The sequence below is a fragment of the Hordeum vulgare genome, chromosome 7H, assembly GCF_904849725.1.
Source record: "Hordeum vulgare subsp. vulgare chromosome 7H, MorexV3_pseudomolecules_assembly, whole genome shotgun sequence".
In the NCBI taxonomy this organism is placed as follows: Eukaryota; Viridiplantae; Streptophyta; class Magnoliopsida; order Poales; family Poaceae; genus Hordeum; species Hordeum vulgare.
In genome coordinates, this window is record NC_058524.1 from 249,729,583 (window position 1) to 249,740,861 (window position 11,279).

Below are 11,279 nucleotides of genomic sequence, written 5' to 3' on the forward strand. Positions count from 1 at the left end.
GCAAGGCACACATCAGGTGCGGTACACAGCATGGCATACTTTAGAGTCTACGGCTAAGGCATAGGGGACGACCTTCGTCCTTTCTCTTTCTTCTTCCGTGGTGGGGCTTTGAGTCTTACTCAAATTCACACCTTACAACACAGCCAAGAACTCCTTCTTCGCTGATCGATTTTGAACTCCTTCAAAAACCTGGCAAGGCATGCATTTCATTGAAAGTTCTATTTAGTGTTTTGATCCATCTCTATAGATCTTGATGCTCAATGTTCAAGTAGCTCTATCCAGGTCTTCCTTTGAAAAACTCCTTTCAAACAACCCTTTATGCTTTCTAGAAATTCTATATTATTTCCGATCAACAATATGTCAACTACCTATACTTATCAGAAATTCTATAGTGCTCCCACGCACTTCTTTGGAAATACAAGTTTCTCATAAACCTTGTATAAACCTAAAAGCTTTGATCATCTCATCAAAGCGTATAGTCCAACTCCGAGATGCTTGCACCAATCCATAGAAGGATCACTGGAGCTTGCATACTTGTTAGCATCCTTAGGATCGACAAAACCTTCTGGTTGTATCACATACAACTTTTCCTCAAGGAAACTGTCGAGGAAACAATGTTTTGACATCCTATGTGCAATATTTCATAAATAATGCAGCAACTGCTAACATGATTCCAACATACTTTTAGCATCACTACGAGTGAGAAAGTCTCATCATAGTCAACTCTTTGAACTTGTCAAAAACATCTTTGGATATGTCGAACTTTTCTTAATAGTGACTTTTCACCATCATTGATTGTCTTCCTTTTAAAGATCGATATGTACTTAATAGTCTTACGACCATCAAGTAGTTCTTCCAAAGTCTATACTTTGTTTTTATACACGGATCCTCTCTCGGATTTCATGGCCTCCAACCATTTGCCGGAATCCAGGCCGACCATCGCTTCTCTATAGCTCGTAGGTCCATTGTTGTTCAACAACATGACCTCCAAGACAGGGTTACCGTACCACTTTGTAGTAGTACGCGACCTTGTTGACCTACGAGGTTTGTAGTAACTTGACCCGAAGCTTAATAATCACCATCATCAGTTTCTACTTCAATTGGCGTAGGCGCCATAGGAACAATTTTCTGCGCCCTGCTACACACTGGTTGAAGTGACGGTTCAATATCCTTATCAAGTTCCACCACCTCCCACTCAATTCTTTTGATATAAACCTTTCCTCAAGAAAGGACTCGTTTCTAGAAACAAACACTCTGCTTCCGGATCTAAGATAGGAGATGTACCCAACTGTTTTGGATATCCTATGAAGATGCATTTATCCTCTTTGGGTTCGAGCTTATCAGACTAAAACTTTTTCACATAAGCGTCGCAGCCCCAAACTTTCAAGAAACGACAGCTTAGGTTTCTCCAAACCATAGTTCATACTGTGTCATCTCAAGGGAAATACGTGGTGCCCTATTTAAAGTGAATGCGGTTGTCTCTAATGCATAACCCATAAACGATAGTGGTAATTCGATGAGAGACATCATAGTATGCACCATATCAAATAGGGCATGGCTATGACATTCGGACGCACCATCACACTATAGTGTTCAAGGTGGCATGAATTGTGAAACAATTTCCACATTGTCTTAACTGTGTACCAAAACTCGCAACTCAGATATCCATCTCTAGGATCATATCGTAGACAATTTATCCTCTTGTCACGCTGATCTTAACTCTGAAATTGCCTTGAAATTTTCAATATTTCAGACTTGTAATTCATCAAGTAAATACTCCTATATCTACTCAAATCGTCAGTGAAGTAAGAACATAATGATATCCACTGCGTGCCTCAACACTCATTGGACTGCACACATCAAAAATGTATTACTTCCAACAAGTTACTTTCTTGTTCCATGTGGTATGATTTGCATGTCTCAAGTGATCCAAAACAAGTGAGTCCAAACGATCCATATGCATGGAGTTTCTTCATGCGTTTGTACCAATAGGTATGGTTTGCATGTCTCAAACGTTTCAAAAATGAGTGAGTACAAAGATCCATCAGCATGGAGCTTCTTCATGCATTTTACACCAACATGACTCAGGCGGCAGTGCCAAGTAAGTGGTACTATCATTACTACTTTGTATCTTTTGGCATCAATATTATGAACATGTGTATCACTATAATCGAGATTCAATAAACCATTGAAGGTATTTATTCAAGCAAATAGAATAACCATTATTCTCTTTAAATGAATAATGTATTGCAATATACACGATCTAATCATGTTCATGCTCAACGCAAACACCAAATAACAATTATTTCGGTTTAACACTGATCCCGATGGTAGAGGCAGCGTGCGATGTTTGATCACATCAGCCTTGGAAACACTTCCAACACATACCGTCACCTTGCCTTTAGCCAGTCTCCGTTTAATCCGTAGCTTTTATTTTGAGTTACTAACACTTAGCAACTGAACCGGTATCTAATACCTTCATGCTACTAGGAGTACTAGTAAAGTACACATCAATATCATGTATACCAAATATACTTCTGTCGACTTCGCCAGCCTTCTCAAAAACCAAGTATCTAGGGTAGTTCCGCCACAGTGACCGTTTCCCTCATAAAAGAAGCACTTAGTCTCGAGTTTGGGTTCAACCTTGGGTTTCTTCATTAGAGCAGCAACTGTTTTGCCGTTTCATGAAGTATCCCTTCTTGCCCTTTCCCTTCTTGAAACTAGTGGTTTTACTAACCATCAACAATTGATGCTCCTTCTTGATTTCTACTTTCGCGGTGTCTAACATTGCGAATAGCTCAAGGATCATCATATCTATTCTTTAAATGTTATAGTTCATCACGAAGCTCTAGTAGCTTGGTGGCAGTGACTTTGGAGAACCATCACTATCTCATCTGGAAGATCAACTCCCACTCAATTCAAGCGATTGTAGAACTCAGACAATCTGAGTACATGCTCAACGATTGAGTTTTTCTCCCTTACTTTGTAGACAAAGAATCTTGTCGGAGGTCTTATACCTCTTAACAAGGGCACGAGCATGAAATCCCAATTTCATCTCTTGAAACATCTCATATGTTCCGTGACGTTTCAAAACGTCTTCGGCGCCCCAATTCTAAGTCGTTAAGCATTACGCACTGATCTATCACGTAGTCAACAAAAACGTGTATGTAAGATGTTCACAACATCCACAGACGACGCTCAAGGTGCAGCATACCGAGCAGTGCATTAAGGACATCAGCCTTCTATGCAGCAATGAGGACAATCCTCAGTTTACGGACCCAGTCCGCATAATTGCTACTATCAACTTTCAACTAAGTTTTCTCTAGGAACATATAAAAACAGTAGAGCTACAGCGCAAGCTACAACATAATTTGCAAAGACCTTTTGACTATGTTCATGATAATTAGTTCAATTAATCATATTACTTAAGAACTCCCACTCAAATAGACATCCCTCTAGTCATTCGATTGGCGCATGATCCAAATCCACTAACTCAAGTCCGATCATCACGTGAGTTGAGAATAGTTTCAGTGGTGAACATCTCCATGTTGATCATATCAACTATATGATTCATGCTCGAACTTTCGGTCTCTTGTGTTCCGAGGCCATATATGTACATGCTAGGCTCGTCAAGTTTAACCTGAGTGTTCCGCATGTGCAACTATTTTGCACCCGTTGTATGTGAACGTTGAGTCTATCACACCCGATCATCATGTGGTGTCTCGAAACGACGAACTGTCGCAACGGTGCACAATCAGGGGGAACACAATTTTATCTTGAAATTTTAGTGAGGGATCACCTTATAATGCTACCGTCGTTCTAAGAAAAATAAGGTGCATAAAAAGGATTAACATCACATGCAATTCATAAGTGACATGATATGGCCATGATCTTGTGCTTCTTGATCTCCATCGACAAAGCACCGGCATGATCTTCATCGTCACCGGCGCCACACCATGATCTCCATCATCGTGCTCCCATCGAGGTTGTCGTGCTATCTATGCTATTACTACTAAAGCTACAACATAGCAATATAGTAAACACATATGCAAGCACAAACGTTAGTTTAAAGACAACCCAATGGCTCATGTCGGTTATCGTAGCATCGACGTGCAAGTCAATATTTAATTACTAGAACATGATCATCTCATACATCCAATATATCACATCATGTCTTTGGCCATATCACATCACATGCATACCCTGCAAAAACAAGTTAGACGTCCTCTAATTTGTTGTTGCATGTTTTACGTGGATGCTATGGGTATCTAGTATGATTGCATTTACTTACGCAAAACCACAACGGTGATGTGCAAATTGCTATTTAACCTCTCTCCAAGGACCGCCTCGGTCAAATCCGATTCAACTAAAGTTGAAGAAACAGACACCTGCTAGTCATCTTTATGCAACAAGTTGCATGTTAGTCGATGAAACCGGTCTCTCGTAAGCGTACGAGTAAGGTTGGTCCGGGCCGCTTCAATCCAACAGTACCGCCGAATCGAGAAAAGACTAAGGAGGGCAGAAAATCGAACATCAACGCCCACAAAAACTTTTCTGTTCTACTCGAGATTACATCTACGCATGAACCTAGCTCATGATGCCACTGTTGGGGAACGTTGCATGGGAAACAAAAAATTTCCTACGCACACGAAGACCTATCATGGTGATGATCATCTACGAGAGGGAGATCGGATCCACATAGCCTTGTAGATCGCTAAGAGGAAGCGTTAATGAACGCGGTTGATGTAGTGGTACGTCTTCACGATCCGTCCCACGAACCGTCTCATGATCCGTCCTAATCAAGTGCCGAACGGACGGCACCTCCGCGTTCCGCACACGTACAGCTCAATGAAGATCTCCGCCTTCTTGATCCATAAAGAGAGACGGGGAAGTAGATGATTTCTCTGGCACCGTGACGGCGCGCCGGTGATATTCTACAAGGATCCCCCCGAGCTCCTCAGAAAACTGATCTAGAGGAAGAACTATGAAGTAGAGGAGAGGGCAGCACGTGGCAAAGTTATGTATCAAAACCCCTAAACCTCTAGTATATATAGGAGGAGGGAGGAGGAAGCCTTGGCGCCACAAGGGAAACTCCCTTGGGTCGGCCGAAGTGGAGGAGGGAGGAGTCCTCCTCCAATTCCACTTGGATTAGGACTCCTTCCTTATTTTCCCACCTCTTTTGGATTTTCCACTTTTTCCTCATGGGATTTCCTTGGAGGACTTTGTCAGCCCATTATGCCTTATTGCGCATCCAATAAACCCACATGGACCCCTTGGGGTGTGGTGGGCCCACCCAGTGGGCCCCCGGAACCCATTCGTCACTCCCGGTACAGTGCCGGCAATGCCCGAAAACCTACCGGAATCCAAATACCAACTTCCTATATATCAATCTTCGTTTTCCGGACCATTCTGGAAGTCCTCGTTATGTCCGGGATATCATCTAGGACTCCGAACAAAACTTTGGTCACCAACACATATAACTCAATTATACCGAAACGTCACTGAACCGTAAGTGGGCAGACCCTGCGGGTTCGAGAACTATGCAGGCATAACCCGAGACACTCTCTAGTCAATAACCAACAGCGGGACCTGGATGTCCATATTGGTTCCTACATATTCTATGAAGATCTCTATCTGTTGAACCTCTATGCCAAGGATTCATATAATCCCATATACTATTCCCTTTGTCCTTCGGCATGTTACTTGCCCGAGATTCGATCGTCGGTATATCTATACCTAGTTCAATCTCGTTACCGGCAAGTCTCTTTACTCGTTCCGTAATACAAGATCCCGTAACTAACTCCTTAGTCACATTGCTTGCAAGGCTTGTTGTGATGTTGTATTACCGAGCAGGCCCTGAGATACCTCTCCGTCACACGGAGTGACAAATCCCAGTCTTGATCCATGCCAACCCAACAGACACCTTTGGAGATACCTGTAGGGCACCTTTATACTCACTCAGTTACATTGCGATGTTTGATAACCCACAAGGTATTCCTCCGATGTCCGGGAGTTGCATGATATCATGGTCATAGGAACATATACATTGACATGCAGAAAACAATAGCAATAAACTGACACGATCATATACTACGTTTATAGTTTGGGTATTGTCCATCACATCATTCTCCCAATGATGTGATCCCGTTATCAAGTGAAAACACTTTCCTATGGACAGGAAACCTTGAGCATCTTTGATCAACGAACTAGTCAACTAGAGGCTCACTAGGGACTATGTGTTGTCTATGTATCCACACATGTATTTGACTTTCCAATCAATACAATTCTAGCATGGATAATAACGATTATTATGAACAAGGAAATATAATAATAACTAATTTATTATTGTCTCTAGGGCATATTTCCAACAATTTTGTAATTTTAGCATGGCACTAATGTATATTGTCTATAATCATTTCTGCACGAGTGCTATGTCCGCGTAATGGCATCCCCCTCCATCGACGATTATGAATGATGCCTATGAGGATAGAGATATCGCACCTCCCATCCAACTTCTAGCGCCTCAATTGCCTATTCTGGAGTACTGGCTTTGATTATAATCGACAGATCCATTTTCAAGGTGGTCGTTGCAACGCTATATCATGTATAGTGTGAACCCTTGTTCTAGGCTTTATTTGTCTTGTGTCCTTACCTTTGTACTTATGTCGTTGCATGGACAAACAACATAGGTAGTTAATTACATATATTTAGGCCCACTTTCGGTTTATAGGATAGGAATATCATGGTAATAGGAAAACCATAGAAAGTGAGATGACATTTATCTGAAGTTGTATATGAAAAAATATGTCACTTGATGCATAGGATAGAACTTTTTACACTGAGTGTAGATAGGAATCCATTCCTATAAACTAAAGAGCTCGACAAAACTTTTTCCTGCAAAATTCCAACAAGTTTCTTGTAAACCAAAGCGGTCCTTCAGTATAGATTATTATTTCTTTGTGGGTGAACAAATGTCGAGGTATACACTATAGTGTTCATGTTGCATGATGCAGGCTCAATAGGGCATACTTGATTACTTAAATGATTGAAGCCCATGGTTAGAACTAGTACCTACTTTTGTTGAGCCGAAATCAAAGGCAATGTATCCTATAGTTTCTTGTGCTTAGGGTGAGTTTGGTTTTGTACATCGATTTTGGTTGCATTGCATGTACTTCTCATATGGGCTTGGGTGATGGGTGATGGAAAACAACCTCTAAACCACCATCTACACATTGTTTGGTTGCCCGCATATAGGTTAGCTGCATGAGGGAACTAATTTTGACCCGATGTTTGGTTGGTCGAATTGCATTAGGCGTAAATAAGACATGTTTGGTTCTAACTTGCATAACATGCCCTCACCACTTCTCACTAGTGGTGACCTTACCATACACGATCTTAAAAGTTTCACTCTTAGTCACAAAAGAAATTATGGTTCATCCTAGCTACTATCAAATGGTAGTACACATTATTAAGAGCCATATGGATGAATTGGAAAAGTTCATCATCCATCATGTTCCTCTTCTTCTGTTGTTGCTGCTAGTTGTTCCTCTTCCTCTTCTGCTGCTACAGCTCCTTCTTTCTCTTATGTTGCTGCTCTTGCTTTTCTTCTTCTTTTTCTTCAGATCCTCGTCTGACCTTTGTAATCCCACATTGCATGTGCCCACTCCATCCTTTTGGTCTTTCGGCCTTGTTATCAAATGCCTCCACACCATATATAGCCACCGAGGTCAACATTGTCACACATCACATCTTCCTTCTCAGTCACCAGTTCATCACAACCCCATTGCAGGATCTAGTTATGCAGAATGCAAGACGCAAGGAAAAAACTTCACTTGGGTAGGGTAATGGTGGAATGGCTTCTGATCGAGGATCTTGAACCTGTTCTTCAGAGCTCCAAATGCCCTCTCAATAGTTACTCTAAGGCTGAGTGTCTGAGATTGAACAGCTCGTGTACAGTCCTAGGATAGTTCCTACTAGAGAACTCATTCAGATGGTACAAGGTTTTCCTGAAGGGTGGAAGAACACGTGGCCAACATGCACAGCGAGCATCTCCTAGGTGGAACTTGCCATCAGGGATGTTGATGCATGAGGATGACTCATGTTGTCATTGAGTATGTTAGCATCATGTGTTGACCCTTCCTAGCGAGCGAGCACATATGTGAACTTCAGATTGAAGTTAACAACATCAAGCACATTCTAGCTTGTGTAGTGCTTCCTCCCCGTTTATGCTACAGATTGTGACCTTAACACTCTGGGAGTGACATGAGTACCATCTATGGACCCAATGCAATCCTGAAATGGCAATACAAGATTGTGTTAGTGATCGCCTTAAACAATCCAAGCATATCAATCCATGAAGTACATATTGTTAGTGCTCACCTTGAAGTATGAAAACCATCTTGGTCTAGGGTGAATCTTGGTAGGAATCCGGTCGGTTGGTGACTTGATCGTATCTCCTCTAAGCTTCCAAATAGCATAGAGCACTTACCTGAAGTACCTTGAGATGGTCTCTAACCTCCTGAACATGTTGTGGATAACCATGAACCTCTGTTTATGACCAACAACATGAAGGAACATGGACACTTGCTCTTCCACACTAGTGTGGATGCTATTTTCTAGTAGTCCCCTGCTCCTGAAGGTCTGGACAAGTCTGGCAAATGGTGATTGATGGGGTCATGGTCCTAGGGTAGGGTCATAGGCCTGCCATGTAGGTCCTACCCAAGGACTACCCCTCACAAAGGACAAGGCCCTTAGTCAGTCCCGACTGAATTAAGGAGTCCCCATCATCCAGTCGGTAACATGTCCTCAACCATCTAGTCGGAGACTAGCATTCGGAGGATACCAAGCTAACCGACTGGCTACACTCGGTACATCGTAACCTCTCTGGAGGGAAACGGCTGTACGTTTCCGGGTGCATTTATTGGCATTTAGAGCATACGTTACTTGTAACCTACGCATTCAATCCCCACTACTCCACCCCTGTACCTGAACCGTTGTGGAGGGCAGCGCACTCAATATAAGCCGCCCTCCCCCACTGGTAGAGGGGGGAGCAAATCATTGTATTCCATATTCCACTTGACAACAAGCTCCGAGAGCACTGAGACGTAGGGCTATTACCTCCACCACAGAGGGGCCCGAACTCATATATCCTCGCCGTAGCTGGGACTCTGCCCATCTCATTCGTACCCTACACATCTACTGTCAGGCTTATACCCACGACAGTTGGCGCCCACCGTGGGGCCGGCGTCTAAGCGACTTCCGGCGAGTTTGCGACTACTTCCTTTCGTCATGTCGTCCGGTGGAGAATCGAGCATGGGTCACCAGATCTTCTTCGGCGCTCTCTCCTTCATCGTAGACGATTCGGCGTGGCTTCGGGATGTGCCCCTCGACGTCGAGGCGCTTCCCTATCGCGGGGCTACGCACTTCCATGCCGGCGCCCGCGGCATTCTTCTTCTCCAGCAGTCGGCTCCGGTGTCGACCTACACCGCCGTCACGCGCCACGTCAAGCGGTCCCGCCGTCCACGGCTCTAGCGTTGGGTGCAACACGCCCAGGCGCGCCAGAACGCATCTTCACAAGTGGCGGTTCTTGAGTCCATTGTGGTTGCCCCGCCATCCCAGCACTCGGACTCGGTTCCGGCTGAGTTTCCTTCCGAGTATGCGGGTCGCGGGCCCGCAGCAGAAGTACACATGGCCAACTCCCATGAAGATCCCCGTCAAGCTGGCCGAAGCGAGCGCGAGGTCGGTGAAGCATCCGGTGCGCGCCGTCCACCTCGCCGTTCTGCTAGTCGGCACACTCGGCGGAGCAACGTGGAGCTGTTCCGAACACCCCTCCTCGACTTGGCTGCAGCTGCCAAGATAGCCGATTCCCTCCAGCCGACTGATTCAGAGGCTGGTAGAGGGATCGAGCAGATCCGAGCCCTGTTGCACACGGCGCAGCAGCAGAATTCGGCGGTCTCTCAGTCACACAACCGGATCTATAATAGTTCCGTCCACGCGAATACGCATCGGTCGGTTCACAGCCCTGGTTCCCATCAGCGCCACAGGGGAGGCAGCCGTTCCATGATTCATGAAGATCGCCGCCGCTCACGCACCCCTCCGCGGGCTGGGCCCTATGGGTCCCGACATCATGATGATCGGCGTTTAGTCGGTGACACTTACGACCCAAGGCCCGACGCAAGAGGGCATATCGCCCAGCGGAGGGTCGACAGGGGTCGGGCCCACCGCGATGGTCGCGATATCAACCGTCCGAGTGGAAGCAGGGCCACCGTTTCTGGTCCCGAGTGTTTCAGTCGAGCCATCCGTTCGGCTGACATCCCTCCCAACTTCCGATTGGCGATGGGAATTAGCAAGTTCACAGGAGAGTCCAAGCCAGAAACGTGGCTGGATGACTACCGAGTGGCAGTCCAGATCGGAGGAGGGGACGACCATGTCGCCATGAAGCACCTCCCTCTGATGCTCGACGGCTCGGCGCGAGCGTGGCTGAACCAGTTGGCCCCCTCAAGCATCTACAGTCGGGCAGATCTGGCCCGAGTGTTCATCAGGACCTTCGAAGGGACGTGCAAGCGCCCTGCTGGCCTTGTGGAGCTCCAGCATTGCGTCCAGAAGCAGAATGAGCCCCTGTGTGACTTCATCCAGTGCTGGACAACTCTCTATCACACGGTGGAGAACGTCACCGAGCACCAAGCAGTCTGCGCCTTCAAGGCAGGCGTGCGGTACAGGGATCTGTACCTAAAGTTCGGCCGAACAGGCGACATCTCCATGAGCAAGATGATGGAGATAGCAACACGCTATGCAAATGGTGAAGAAGAGGACCGCATCCGAAGCGGCAAGCACAAAACAGTCGCTGATGGCGATGGGGGCAACACTCGGAAGCAGAAGCAGAAAGCTCCGACCGCTCCGCAAGTAGAAGCTGCAGCCGTAACCAATGCCAAGTTCAAGGGCAAAGGGAAGGCTCAGTTCACCCCCAAGAAGAAGCAGTTCAATAACCCCATCCTGGACCAGCCATGTCCGGTTCATACGAAGATGGATGAAGAAGGCAACCCCATATATGCGAAGCATACCACTCGACAGTGTCGCCTCCTGATCCAGGGGTTCAGCGAAGGGCAACCGAGTGAGAAGGACCATGAACAGGATGAGGAGGATAAGGAGGATCCGTTCCCCCAAGTCCATGCAACCCTGATGATCTTTGCTGACGTCGAGAGCAAAAGCCGACTAAAGCTGGTGAACAGAGAGGTGAACATGGCCACCCCTACCAACCCCAAGTTCCTCAAATGGTCTCA